This window comes from Empidonax traillii, unplaced genomic scaffold, assembly GCF_003031625.1.
Source record: "Empidonax traillii isolate 1590-97213 ecotype Southwest subspecies unplaced genomic scaffold, ASM303162v1 scaffold328:size603334, whole genome shotgun sequence".
NCBI classification, from domain to species: Eukaryota; Metazoa; Chordata; class Aves; order Passeriformes; family Tyrannidae; genus Empidonax; species Empidonax traillii.
Genome location: NW_020955521.1, coordinates 119,503 through 134,163, shown reverse-complemented (window position 1 = coordinate 134,163; position 14,661 = coordinate 119,503). Strand labels below are relative to the sequence as shown.

General features: G+C 42.6%; 1 protein-coding gene across 7 annotated transcripts in view; it reads right to left on the bottom strand.

Annotated features, from left to right (window-relative positions):
* ACTN1 (actinin alpha 1) overlaps window positions 1-14,661 on the bottom strand; it is an 88,194-nt gene that overhangs the window by 54,630 nt on the left and 18,903 nt on the right. Inside the window, exons 1-2 of one of the 7 annotated variants that reach the window (XM_027891719.1) lie at window positions 3,331-3,335; window positions 103-108 (exon numbers count right to left, since the gene is read on the bottom strand). The exons of the other annotated variants lie outside the window; for them this stretch is intronic. The gene's annotated coding sequence lies outside the window, so the exon portion shown is untranslated. Of the gene's footprint in view, window positions 1-102; window positions 109-3,330; window positions 3,336-14,661 lie in introns of those variants that run through there. 7 annotated transcript variants of the gene reach the window in all.

Sequence of the window (14,661 nt, the reverse complement as noted above, 5' to 3'; positions counted from 1 at the left end):
CCTGTCTAACACAGAGTAAATATTTGTTCTTCTCTACGTATTTGTGCCTCTGGAGCCTTTAACTCCATTTCTGCTACAGAACTGCACCACTTCAAGATGAATCTGCTTCTGGCTTTTGAAAGCTACTGACCATTAAATCAATGAGTTGGCTGACATTTCAGGCCAGCAAAGTGTAAGCTCTCTTTATCCCTGAGTTACCAGGGAGCATTCATAGCTAGGAACTTACAAGAAGCCTACAGACATGCAAAAACCATGCAAAAAAACCCTACCAAACTACACAAGGATATCAACTGGCTAGAAGTAAGGTCTTTTAGAGTTTATCATGAAGCTGAGACTAGCAAGACCCTTCATTATGCTCTTCTCTCTCCTATGAAATCAGCTCATAAATGTTAACTTGCTTCAAGCTCTCATAACAAAAATTAAACAGAGCTTGTCTCTGCATTTTATATGCTGAGTTTCCCAACTGCTTTACAGCATTTGAAGATATACTGGGAGAAATCACTTTAACAAGCACTAGGATGCAACTATTTATAGACTGAAAAGTGGCAACAAACCAATGAAAGCCAGACTGTTTGATTCATGGAGGCTGAACTCCAACTGCTCCGTACAGGATTGGGCCAGGACACCAGGATGAAAACCTTCACAAGCAGCCTTATATCCCTGATTGCAGGCCTGGCACTTTACATCTCACCATCCAGTCAAACGCTTTCAGAATGTTTATCCAGACCCAGTACTGATTTCATCATGAGGTGTCACCCACCTGCGCCCAGGAAAAGGTTGGGGGGAAGACAGCAAACACCTGGCACTGTACCACAAACCAGGACATGCAGTTCCATGCCAGCTCTGGCTTTTCTGAGAGCATGAGCTGAGGGGATGAGACATCTTTAAACTCAAAGCAGGTCAGGGAAGGACCTTCACTCCAATGGATTCACATTGCTTCGCAGCTACACACTAACACAAACTGCTCTGATGAAGATTCGTCTCGAGCTTCTGCTCTGGTGTTGGGGCAGGGGAGGGCTATCAGTTTATACTAAGTACACAAAGCCAGCAGTGCAGGAGCTGATCTGGCTGAAAGTCCTTCTGCAGTGTAGGTTGAGAGACATTTGGGACTACCCAGAGCTTTCTGGGAGGATTCACAGGTGGTGGTTTTTATGTGGCTCTTCTTTGGTTGTTTACTTTGCTGTCGAAGGGGACGGGAGGAAGTTAACAGCTTCATTTATCCACGCTTTCTAAATGCAGAGCTAAGTAAACAGGTTGAATAACTGAAACAACTTTTTGCCCACTGCTCTGTATGGATGCTGCAAAACTAGCAGAAAACGCTTGCTGGGCTTTACAGACTGCAGAACTTGTGACTCTGCAGCTCTGTAAGATACAAAAACCTTGAAATAGTCTGGTTTTCTACAGTATGCTGGCAAGTGTTCTGGATAAAAGAACCTATAGCTGCATTTGTAGTGAGAAAGGCCCCCAAAACAGTGTCTGGCATGAAGCCTGAGAGGTCCCTGTCAAAGAGCAAGGAATCAGAAAAATACCTATATCCAACAGAGTTTCAGAAAGCTACATGGCATAGATGTACTATGTGTTTGGGCTTTACTCCCATCACCAGTAACACAAACTCTTGGCTAAAACATACAGAAAAAAAGTAAGACTTATGGATACATTTGTCTCCTCGGCCATCATCACTGTCCCTGATGCAATGTGCTGTCAACATTCAGAGCTCTGGTGCTCATTTGCAGCTGTGAAACACATTCCCAGCTCCAGAGGATTCACCTTCTGAACAAGATATGCAATTGTGAAGATCATTCACTTGAAACGGGATTTTCCAAAATTAAGAAAATAGTTCCTGCAACAACATGACTGTGATTCACACGTACTACCAGAGAAGCAAAGATAGGGATCTTACTGTGGTAGGTACTACCATACACAGGGTGAAAAGCTGCTCTGTGCTCCAAAGCACTTTCAATATGAGACCCAGTGATGAAGGTGGAGACAGTGCACCTCGAAACAATGAGGCAGTATTAGTCAGGATGCCTGGCAGTGGTCTCAGCACAGCCACAGCCTACCTCTTATCACCTATATCAAGATCACAGTAAACTAAAGAGAGCTTTGATGCAGAGAAAGACTGATCCTATCTGAAGAAAGGATCAAACAGTTCACAATCCCTACAAGCTACATAAATGTGTCTGAACTGCAGCCTCCCATGCAAGATGACAGGACTGATTCCCTCACACTCTCCAATGTTTGGAGCCATCACCTTGTTCTCAATAGCTACATCTTGCTGCCATGGTGCATTTTGCTCTAGTTTAGTCCATGCAGTTGGCACTGGCAACCTAACTGTAGGGGAAAAAATAAGACTATGTTTGTCTATACCAGATCACTCCTAATTGAGAGAGGTGGCACAAACAAATGCAAGAAAGCATTTGTTTGAAAATGCAATGAGCAGACAGTTGGCATCAGGGGCCAATAGAAGTATGAGATGACATCTCACAGCAGAGAGATAAGAATGGCAGAGGTGACATAGGGACTTGAAAACAAAGACAGGTACCTCATATTTAATAAGGTGAAGAAAGGGGTGCTACTGAAATGACACGAACTGAAGGGCATGTTTAACAGTGATAGATGACAAATTATTGCTGCAGCTGTTTGGGTGAGTGTGATTGGATTGCTTCATGGAGGTCAGAATAAAAGAATGTTGCCATTACTCAGGCATAAGATAATTGAGAGCCTGTGGGAGCTGTATGGGAGATTCATCAGCCATTCTGGAATAAATAAAATGTCAGGTCAGAGTAGGGAATGTCACATCTATTGCTGGATGAAAGGATTTAATTGATCTAGGTGAAGGTAAGATACTGAATGTTTATGTAAAGGCACTACAAAAAAGTCCCACTACTAATTCATGGGAGCAGTAAATGTCTTCCAAAAGGCAAAACACACAACTGAGCCTTGGGAACGCTGAACAAGGACCACTTGGCACCCCTTCTGACTCCCACCTCCACCCCTGCAACACAGAACAACAGAGAGACTTTGAGAAGGCAGAACTGCTCCTTTATCTATCCCTTATTAGACGTGCTCCTTTCATTCACACAGAGCAGCAGGAGTTGTCACTTTTTGTAGCTGTTATGCCTGTGAAGCCAGCACAGACAATTGGGACGGGGTTAAGATCTGCACCTCCTAGTGCATGAAGGAAAGGTAAGCCTTTAGTGTGGCACAAGCTTGCCAGTGTGCCCACTACGTGTCTCATGGAACCTGCAGGCCTTCAGCAGTGCACAGACAAGCATGTCAGGATGATCAGATGCTCAGTGCATTACTGGGAGTTGACCACAGGCATTTCACCTCCCAAGCTGTAACTCTTATGTGGGCTCACATATTTGTGCAGTTGTAGGTTCAACAGTTTTTTCTCTTATAGTTTAAATAACCAGCATACGAAACAACTAAAACCAATACAAATTGATATAGATCAGTGTCTGCATCTCCTGTGGTTGTGGGAAAGGGTATTTTATAAGGTAACGGCCATATTTAAAATTGAATTGAATGGTGATTTACTTTCAGTTGGAAAGCAAAAGTGCTAAAGCTTCTGCATGTGGTAGGATTATGAAGATGGTCTTTTCTGAAATCTTAAGACATATTCCTTGATAAGGTATGAATATGTCATCCAAGAACCAGGATACAACAGGATTTAAACTGTCTACAGTAGTACTGAATAGCAGGCAATTTCTCAGTGTACATCCCAGCCCAAGAAGAGGTCGAATTAGTGAGCATCTTCATGGGCCTTATGGCATTTGCACGCCACTGCAAATTTCTAACACTGACTTACCACCACATGCACTGCATGTGATGGGATCTTTTATCTTCGTGCAACATATATATCCCTGACTGGTCCTGAGGTGTTCTTAGAGTGATCTGTGCCAAGTCTGCGGGTACATCTGGACAGCACAGTGAAAAACAGCTTAGAGGTGTCTGAGTATCTAAGCCAAGGTACCAGCAACAGTGGTGGTATGAAAACACAGCTTGGCAAGGGCTATCCAATGCAGAGGCTGTTACAGGCGTCCAGGGCACAGCCCCCTGTACAGATTAGCACCTAGAAAACATAAGAACTGAGGATCGGTAGTGCAAAGAAGGGGAGTTCAGGTCAGGTCTTCCCAGCGTGTTGTGTTCAGAACAGGATGGAGATCTTAAAGTAACAAAAAAGGGCAACCGAAGATTAAACATTATGATAGGGCATAACTACAGCAGGAGCTTTGTTTCAGACTGCTGTGGTTCGATGTTTCAGACAACCCAAGAGAGCAGCAATTGCATTAAGAGAGAGGCAATGCTGGCTCAACCAACATAACACCAGGCTGAGGACAGCACAGCACTCTCCTGTGCTTCCTCCAACTTGCTGTCTTTGTTCCAAACTCACGCTCCTTTGCCCTGCTCTCAGCCACCAAGACTCCAGGCTGGGAATCTAAGGAGAATATGACTAAACTTTGAGGGGAATGTAGTCTTTAAAAACTTACTTGATCTCATGAGCAAAACCTTGTATTTTTATCTATTTTTGTGTTTCGTCTTGAGACTGTTTATGTAGGAAGTAACACTATCTAGAAGAAGTCAGATGTGGGACTGATTAAGGACTAAAAGCAAAAGAGAAACATTCAGGTTTGTTTTTTTTCTTTGATCTATTATTCAAGCTGAACCATTAACAAAGGCACTTTCAGTTCCAATAGCATAGTAGTTCTAAGCTCATATCTATTAGTATTGTTTATTATTTTAAAAGGTTGTGCTATAGTTTTACAGTCTAATTTTCCAAAACTTTTATAAAAAGGAAGTGAGACTTTTACGACACATGCATCAGGGATCTGCAGTACTTTGGGAGGGTGTTGAGCTTGTTAGCTGCCCAAGGTAAAGCCCGGGAAAGGCAGTCAGCAAATTTTCTGGACTTAACCCAAAGGCTACCACGGAGAATGTTTCCAGTGACTGCAGGGAGTTGGGTTCAGGCCCTGCACTGTGGGGGAGAGTGGCAGAATGACAGAAAAAGTCTGATGACTCCAACCAAGTCCAGAGAAGCCATAAGGAGCTACTGCATTATTTAAAAGCAGACATGCAGAACACTTTACCAGATACTACTGGGAAAAATTTGATCTCTTTTTAAACCTAGCAGCAAGATTTTCACCATCCCGATGACAGGAAAACCTAAGGGAACGTAGTGGGAAACACTGCAGAAAGGAGGAAAACACTGCTACCAGCCAGTTTGGCCCAGCAGGAAATGTTTGCTGTTTCTACTTTTCCACCTCAAAGAGCTGGAGGCTTCAAACTATGTTCTCTGAGAGACAGAGCACAAAGGGACATGGGGACACAAGTTCCAGCATCAATGCCCTGAGTAAATGGACATCTCTATTGACTGGGAAGGACTTGGGGACCAGCCCAGGACTGCCTTCTGTATTAAAAATCATACTCTGTTCCACAGTCACCCTCTAAAGCCCAAATGTAACCAATTACTGCTGTGTCTGTCTGGGGAAACTGGCACACAGGCCAGTCAGGAAAGCATATCGATAATCTGCAGGCAGGAGCCAGATCTGCAGCAACTCCAACGGCTGAGGACAGAGTGTGATTTAAGCCCTAGCCACAGACACGTTCAAATTCTTGCATTTTCTCATTTCTAGGAGATGAGGTCAAAGAGCTCACCACAAGAGAGGATAGATGATGTAAACTGGATGGGAAGTGCCAGCACTAGGTTTTTTTTCCACTATGCTCTGCACATACCCAGAGCCTTTCCATTTATAGGAAAGGCCATTGGTATAAAAGACACATTCTTCAGTAGGCTGTAGGAGGCATCTCTCTGGGTATAAAAATGTTAGCACTGTTGCCAAAGCTCAGTTAGGGGATGAGAGCAAAAAACCCCAATGTTTTCACTCATGAAGGAGGAGCCTTCAGATGGGCAGAGGACTGGAAGTGAGATTCGAGAAGAAAAATCATGTATTTTCCTCAAGAAAAATGAATTCAACCACCTCTATGCTGGAAGAAAGAGGACTGGAACAATTCTTATTTGGTACGACAAAGGTCCCAAGATGTGCATTAATGCAAATATCTTGGGAAAGTGCAAAGACAGAAAAAGAGTAAAATCCCAGCAGAACCAAAGTTAAAATTAAATTTTTATAGACAATTCTATATTACTTGTTACTATTTTTCCCTTCCTTTCTGTAGCTCCATTTCAATCCTAAACATACTCCCAGATACTTTCTTTTTAAATAGTGTTCCCAATTTATAGGTACAAATGCAACCCTTTCAGAAAAGCAGAGAGTGAGTTTCAGGATAGCTCTGACAACTTGAGATATCTTTTTCCTGCTCCACAAAAAAGGGTCTGTTTACAGCAAGGATACATATAATAAAAATACTTTGTCACAAGTTGCAGGATTTTTCTGTGGCAGAGGAGTTGTGATGTGTTTCCGGAGCTGTAGTTCAGATGTCTCAAGCTCCTATTTTCTTCTGCTGTGTGTGAACTCGTTTAAAGGCATCATCCACAATAAGCTTCCAAGTAGCATGGTATTTTACAGGGTGCATATCATGGGAGGTGAAATTCCCTTTGGAAACCACTCCACAGATGCAACTGAATTCTTAGCTGCATACCCAAATGTATTTTGCAGAAGGGAAAGAAAACAGGCCAAAATGTTGGGATTTTGTGGTTTCCAAGATCTGGGGTTTTTTGCCTGGGGGGTGGAGAGGCGGGGAGGGGGCATAATCAAAACAAGAAATCACCCCAATATCACTTTTCCCCCATGGAAAACACACACTTTAAAAAAAACCAAACAAAAACCAACCAAACAAACAACAACATCAACAAAAACACTCCACCCCAACAACAAAAAAAACCCCCGCACTATAATACAGTAAAGAATATATGCATTTTTGGTCAAAGTACATTTCTAACAGTTTGAGATGGAGTAATTGCTGAACATCCCCCTGCTACCAGCATTTCCCAAAGCATCATCAAGAAACAGGGCACACACATATTGCTGCCAGTTTTGCCATCAATCATGCAGTTCCTGAGTGTAGTGCTAGCAAGCTGTCCCTAGGAGGACAGTCACTGGAAAATGGACATGGCAGCTCAAAAGATGGAGATTTTTTTTAAAGAGGATGGCAGAGAGGCAAGGGTAGGGTTTAAGGAGATGTAAGGATGGATGACCAATACTTGAGGTGACTGATTTGAATGGGGTCAGGCAAAGATTAATTATTATTTGCCTTCATTACTATTTAAAGAGAAAAGTTAATGAAAAATGCAAGATGAGAACTTCTTCTGACTCATTCTGGGACAGAACAAGGAAAAAGGGAATGTGGGGACTAGTTTTGTGTTTTCTTGGATGGGAGAAGTTGCAAAAATAGCTGGGAGAAGAGTTTATTTGTGTTACAAGTTTTAATCTCAGTCTGGTGGTGGTGGCAACAGGCTTTAGTCCAGCAGCAGCTGGAGAGAATGACCACAACAAAAATCTGTATTATACAAGAACGTAAATTCAGAATTTTCCATTTCTCTTCTTTCTGCCTGGAAGCATATGGCATCTATTCCCAAACGTTTCAAATAGCAGACACTGAAATGATCTCTAGCTCTGTGGGCAAGGAATTATTTTTTCCAAAGCTCTAAGTCTAAAAAAAAAAATTGTATTTCATCCTTGAGCATGATGAAATTTGCCATACAAGATATATTATCAGGTGATACGTTCATCGGGTGAATTTTTAACCTCCCCGTCCGCCAAACAGAGCACAGGAGCTAACTGCCAAGTCCAATGACTGTACTTTTACTGCATTCATGACCAGAGGTCCTTAAGAAGATACACTGCAGGATGCACAAGCTACCTGTGGAAGAGAGCATTTGCATGGGTTACCACAACCCTGTGCAAAGCACTACCTGTGCAAAGCTGTGGTACTTTCTGATGAGCAGCTCACTGCACTACTGCTACTATGTTCAGGTTTCCTGTGCAGGGCTCTGCTGAAACTGCTCAGAGACCACAAACCATGCTTTAATAAACAAAACACACACACAAAAGAGAACTTTTACCACAGCTAAAACCCAGCCATCCTTCTGCTCTTTCCACCTCCCACACTGAGCTTCAAACTTACATTTAGAAAAATCAGAAGTGACCAGCTCTGTTCAAAGCATTAAAACAGCCAGGACATAGATGCATCAGCAGTATTAGTGTTTGTACATAGCCACCGGTCATATGTCTGCATAAACTCGTAACTGAAGGACTATTTACTTCCATTTCTAGACTGAGCAAAATGGGAAGAAGCCACAATAGTGTGCAATGTTGGAGAGCCATGGAAGATGAAGCACTGTGCCCAGGCATCTCAGCCCGACAGGGCACCCCTCCACTCTACTCAACAGCTGAGATGGGATTAGTTAAGGCATCCAAAGGGAGGACATGGAGATAGCTTGAAGGCATACCCTGAGCTCAGAGTTCCTGAGAAACTAACAGCTTGAGCACTCCCCTCGCTATGCACCAGAGAGCTTCACTATAAACACACCATCTACTGAGGCAAAGAGCGGTAATATAAACCAGATGCTATGGGGAATTTTTTCCCTCTCTGTCTGTACTAAATTTAAATACTGAGCTCTTCTTTTGCCAATTTGTTCTTAAAGGGCCTGTGTGCTGCTCTTCATCTCTATACCACTTGTTTGAATTTAACAGAGAACTCAGGAGCCCTCCATGCGCTGCAACCACCCCAAGAAGCACATGTTCTTCCTCAAGCCTTGAAGGCTGAGACCTGGCTTTCCAACTAATGCACCAGGAGCCCTCACAGCTCCTCTATGCATTCACCTGAGAACAAAAGGAATCTTGCAGTTGAAATCACAGTCCTAGAAAGGTTTCCCCATCCGTGAAGTATGTCCTACTCCAGGTCTTTAACTTCTGAAGAGAGATCTGGTAGAGTCGACATAGGAGCTTAATTCCCACTTAGACAAAGTGTTTTGCACTTAGCTTTCAAAAACTGTAGCAGACCTGACCAACACAGAGAAAGCCTCACCAAGAAGTTAGTTTAACTGTGGTGCCAAGAGCAATCCACTAGCCTTCTATGCCAGGTGATCAAAATGAGTATCCAGTCACAGGCCTTTGGACAACATCCAAAGAGTACTGCCCTTCCCGACAACGGGTTCTACCAGCATTACCACCATCACACTCAAATGAGCCGCTGCCAGAGTACAGCGACATTGACTGAACCTCCCACAGGCATTAAGTCAACACCATCCTCCTGGTGAAGGCTTTAAGTGATCGTGGTTAACCATTAAAATGGGATCCTGTTGAAACAGCACTAAAAGCAGTGTCCCTGTCTCCTCTCCCCTTTGCTGGGCTATCAAAGCCCACAGCTGCTTTGGTTATCAGTAGGGCTTTTTTCCCAGGAAGGTGCCTTAGCCTCCAAGCTCCACTAAACACCAGCTGTCCTTGGCAACTCAAACAAATCAATAGTAACAAAACAGGCAATGTGCCGTTCTTGAAAGATGCAAAATAATGCTAGTGCACACATTCCTACATACTGTTGTATTCAATTCCTAATTGCTTTCAGCTCTTCTTGAAAAGTAATGCCTCACCCCCAAAGTCAAATATTAACCTATTTATTCTTTGACAACAAGCCATTTCCAACAAGCAGCTGTACTAGTCAATTCTGGCTCCCTACACTGCCCCAGTGTGCTGGTGTTTAGGTAAGGAATGAACCTATGTGGCATGTCCCATCCTGCCACACCTCTAGAAATGAGCACATAGTCTGCACCTTTTTTCTTTGTTGCTCAACTTTTGACTTATTTTCCCCAACTTTGCTATTAACATAAAATCACTCCTTTCCAAGACAAATAGCTCTCCTGGAATATAAACTAGCTAGAGGATGGAAAATGAAAATGGCCAGTCTCCATCATGGAGAGAACTAAGCGGGAAGTTACACACCATCTCATACAAGCACAAATATCACCTGGTGTAATTACTAGTGATAAAGAGGATGATCAGTAAGGTGTAAACATATTTTGTTTTACAAAGCCTAGCTGTGAAGAACTAGGTGTAATCAAAGACAGCTGACTAACATAATGATAAAAATCACAGGTGATAAATCCTCAAGGATTAAGCTGTATTGGAACATCTTACTAGATCCTAATTTAATTCAAAATAAAGTGGGACAAAACAGGGAAGAGCCACCAACTCATACACTTAACAAATAGCAATACCCTAGAGGGAAGACTGCAAGTACAGGTGAGGAAAGAATGGGATGAACAAGAATTATGGACATCACAGTAAGAGCACACTGCTCCATGCTGTGCCTGCATGCAGAGCACAGTGAGGTCCTGAACCTGCAAAACGAGGCAGCAGGAACAAAACATTTTTGTAAGCAAACTCCTTAAATCATCTGAGAAGTTCAATTTACTTCTACTTAACAGCTCCAGTAGGAAAGAGCAGAATACAGTTATGCAGCGATTGTTCTGATACCACTACGGCAGATATCAAGTTGGACTCAGGTGAATGTCAGATCAATATTCTGTGGCTTACAGTTAGTTTGTTTAGCTCTTTTAAGGCAATACAAAGGAAATCTCCCCTTTCCTGCCCCTCCCTTGCCACTCTTGAAAAAGACATTGTCGAAGTACAGCAATAATTGTGGAAATCTAGACTTTCTGTGGACATTGTGGTTGCATATTAACTACCAGTGACAACAGCAGCTCTGAGGGCAGCATAGGGAGGTGCCCTTCTCTCATATGCATAAGTGAAACCATTCAAAGGATGAAATACGTTTTATCTTGTGAACTGCAAGTTTCAAAATAGTCTTACAAAGATACTAATTTTGGGTGGATATCAGAACCAGGATGCTTCAAATAGCAGTGCTTCAGCACCCCCTATAAAACAGGTTATCAAAACCACTGTGAACCACCACAACACATTATTTGCCTAAACTGAGTACACATGCAATCGTATCTCTAATCCATATCCTTCCTCAGATTTTTTTCCTTTCTAGGAAGCTCTGACCTCACATGAAATGTATGTTGTTTTAGTTACAAGGTCCCCAACTGACATACGTTGTTCCTGAAACTCTCAGATGTGGCTCCTGACCACAGGAAATGATCTGCGGTTTGGCTTGTCAGGAAGAACTAAGTACAAGGATGCCCGCTGCTTTATACTTGCACAGGGATAGCTGGAACCACTCACTTCACCTAGAAATTTTTCAGGACACAGGTACACCTTGTTTCCTGAGATGCATAGAATGATAGAATAGTTTGGGTTGGAAAGGACCTTTAAGAATCTTCTAGTCCACCCTACCTGCAGTGAAAAGGGACATCCTCAACTACATCGGGTTGCTCAGGGCCCCATCCAACCTGATTTTGAATATTTCGAGGGGAATGTTTCCAACCACCACCTCTCTGGGCAACTTCTTCCAATGTTTTATCACCTTCATTGTAAAAAACTTCTTCCTTATATCTAATTTAAACCGGTCCTCTCACCCACACTGCAAAGGCCCTGGGAGCTGTGCAGCACGCCTGTTTACATTGCTCCATTCACTTCTTGAGAGACACCATTTGCTTTCCACTAACTGTGTAGCCTTTGGAAAAACAGGTGCATCCAAGTAGCACTTTTTTTTTAAAGTTTTTTTTTTTTTTTTTTTTTTTTATTAATTGCAAGGAATAATGAGTCACTAATCACAGCATAGGCTTCTCCAGTGTCTGCCAGCAGCATCTGCCTCCTTCAGCAGCTTTGGAGGGTTCCCAGGGCCTATTTCACACTGTGCTCATCAGCATGGCCACGAAGGAGATGCAGGAGGGATCAAGTACAAAAGCTAAAGCACAGAACAACACACATCCCTTACTACCATGACTGAAACTCCACAGGTACAGCAGGGCAAGGAGCTTGGAGAGGCTCCCACTCCTATGTGAGGGCTAACTATGAGGTCTCTTGCCCAGAGAAAGGCAAATTACTTACACATGACATGTCACTCGAGGGTAGGATGAGGTAGCAGGGATTCTACCTTTATTCATGAGCTACTGCTTGCAACAACAACAATTCCTGATAAGAAGGACATAAGACCCATTTGAGGCAGACAGAGTGACAGAACTGCAAGTCCAAACCGCAGCAAGTGGCATCAATGCTCACACCAGATCTGCCAAGACCCATCATAGTGAGGAATGTCCTCTCCAGTATCCTGCCACCAGAAGGAACAGGACTTGCAGAAATATCGTGGTCTCAGGTAGGAAGCAACTTTGAGAAAAAGATAACACTTTGCTGAAAACAGTTTCCTGCATGGCCTGGTTCAAACATGGAAGCTCTCATTCTGGAGAACTTCCACTTGAGCTATGCTGTCACCCAAGCAAAATGGCAATTCTCCCCTCCCACATGATACACATTTGAGACAGACAAGGAAGAAAGGGCAGGTACTGAGGAGACTCTGCTCTGGTTCTAACTGAGCTCTGACCTGTAAGGGCATTGAAAATACTACAGAAGCCTCACGCAACACTGGGATACTGGGAAAAACAAAACCTTCATGTCAAGACTAGACAAGCAGCCTGGGCAGGCTGTTCCTAAGCTGTACTTCAACTCTTCCTTACATAATTTTTTAATCTATTTTTTTTTGCATAGAATTTAATCATCAAATAAAAAGCAGTCTGTAAGACAAGCGTCAAGCACCCTCTCACAGATAAACCAGTAGAAAGGCTCCCACGCACTCTGAGGCACATCCCATGTGCCAGTTCAAGGTAGGTTTCTTTTACCTTTAATGATTTCTCCCATGAATAAGTAACACTAAAGTGCTCTTACCCTGATAGTATTTGTATTCCGATATCCAACTGCTACTCATATGCCTCTCCCAAGACAGTCCCTTGTAAAGATTACAGCAGCAAGGGCAGGAGACATCAATACAGACATTGCTCAACCTAAATGCTCAAAGCACTCGTTTACTTAGTACCAATTTCTTATTTCAGACTTTATGCCTCAAGACTGCTGGATTAGCCCCCTTCATGGAGACTTCAAACACAGCATTCTCTATAATATGTGCATACCTATACATGATAAAATTATACCCTACTTTGCTGTAGACTCACCCTCCAGTCAGGTAGCTCCACAGCCAATACTATTGAGCAAGCACTTCTGCAGACAGTATATGGTGTCACTCGTCATTTTGCCCTGTCGTGCTCTGTACTTAAGAGTGGACACAGCAGTACCTCATTTATGCTCGTGCTTATATCACTATCAACCTTGGTGTAATTCCACAGGAGGGAAATCTCAAATGCAGTACTGGTTAGAGTCCTCTCAGGAACATCTCTTATTTTAAGGGAAAGGGAATAGTTTCATGATGGAGAATGACTCAGCCAACCAGCTTTCTTCAGTTACCATGGCTGGATGGCCACTCAAATTCTTCACTGCTGGCCAAGGACTGGCAGTAGAAGCTACTATCACATCAAGCTCTTTGACCCTGCTGCCTTGTATTGATAACCTGCCTGGAGATATCAACTATACACAAAACGCCAGGCCAGTAAGAACACAGACAAAGCTCAGGGATTAGACTGAACTTGCTTTGATGCCTATTTGCAAACGTTCATATTCTTACATGTTTGTGTAAGAAAATGCCAAATCACTTAGTCACAGATAACACGTCAGAGTACAGCTCATCTCCTACAAAGAGTGCCTTCCATAATCTCCATTCCTAATTTTGCTGTTGCCTGACAATTTTCCTTTGCAACAGTTGCTAAGCAAAACATTTGCAGTTCAGCTTAAGTCTCACAACCGACACATGGTGACTATTCGTAATGGTTACATAGTAAAAAATGCACGGCTGTTGAGCATGGTTCATTTTCTGACCTACTCATCTCCCCCCTCCAAGATCTATGACACTCAGGATATTTTATTCCTTAGCTAGGGAATGCTTAAATAATTTCTACTGCAATCTATGCAGGCATGGATACAGTAGGAATAATAATAAAACTAGCAGAATAGTGCATCATATTATATTATATAAACCCAAACAAGCCACTGACAAGAAATAGGTAACTCAAATGGCAGTTCATGTGCAATCCTGAAGTCATTAATGCCATGATGTTTGTTTTCTCAACTAAAAATTATATGAGCCAGGTAAGGCGCATACACATGACAGACAGCAGTGTGAGTTACCACGTGGAAGTCAAATTTCTTCAATACAAGAAGGCAAGGAACATATATTGTCACTTCTTTCAGAAGACCTAAAAACCTTATTCCAGAAATGTCCATAACAAGGTCTGTCAATATCTTCTGAAAAAGGTATCTTGCCAACACACTAAGACATCCAAGAGTCATCTAATCAGAGGAATCTGGGACTGCTTCTGGAAGTTCAAGTAGCTTTCTGTTTCTCCTACAATAATGCAGTTCAGTGTAAGGCCAATATAAAAAAGTGAATTCAAGAGAGACACAAACTGCTATTTTTTAATACTTGTGGCTAAGAAACTGTACCACAGGTTAGCAGCCACAACCAGCATTTGATAGAATAGGAGGCAGGAACTCATCTCCTTTGTGCAAGAAAAAGTCACCACAGCTGAGAAAAAAAAAAAAAAAAAGGAGGGCCCTTCTGATGTTACTAGCAGACATATGGACAGGTTTATCTCAAGCTTGTGTTTAGATTAGAAAACTTCACCTAATTGCCTTCAGCCCAAGAGTTTCCTAAGCACATAGACCTCAATAACAAATAGGATGATCAAGAGAAGTT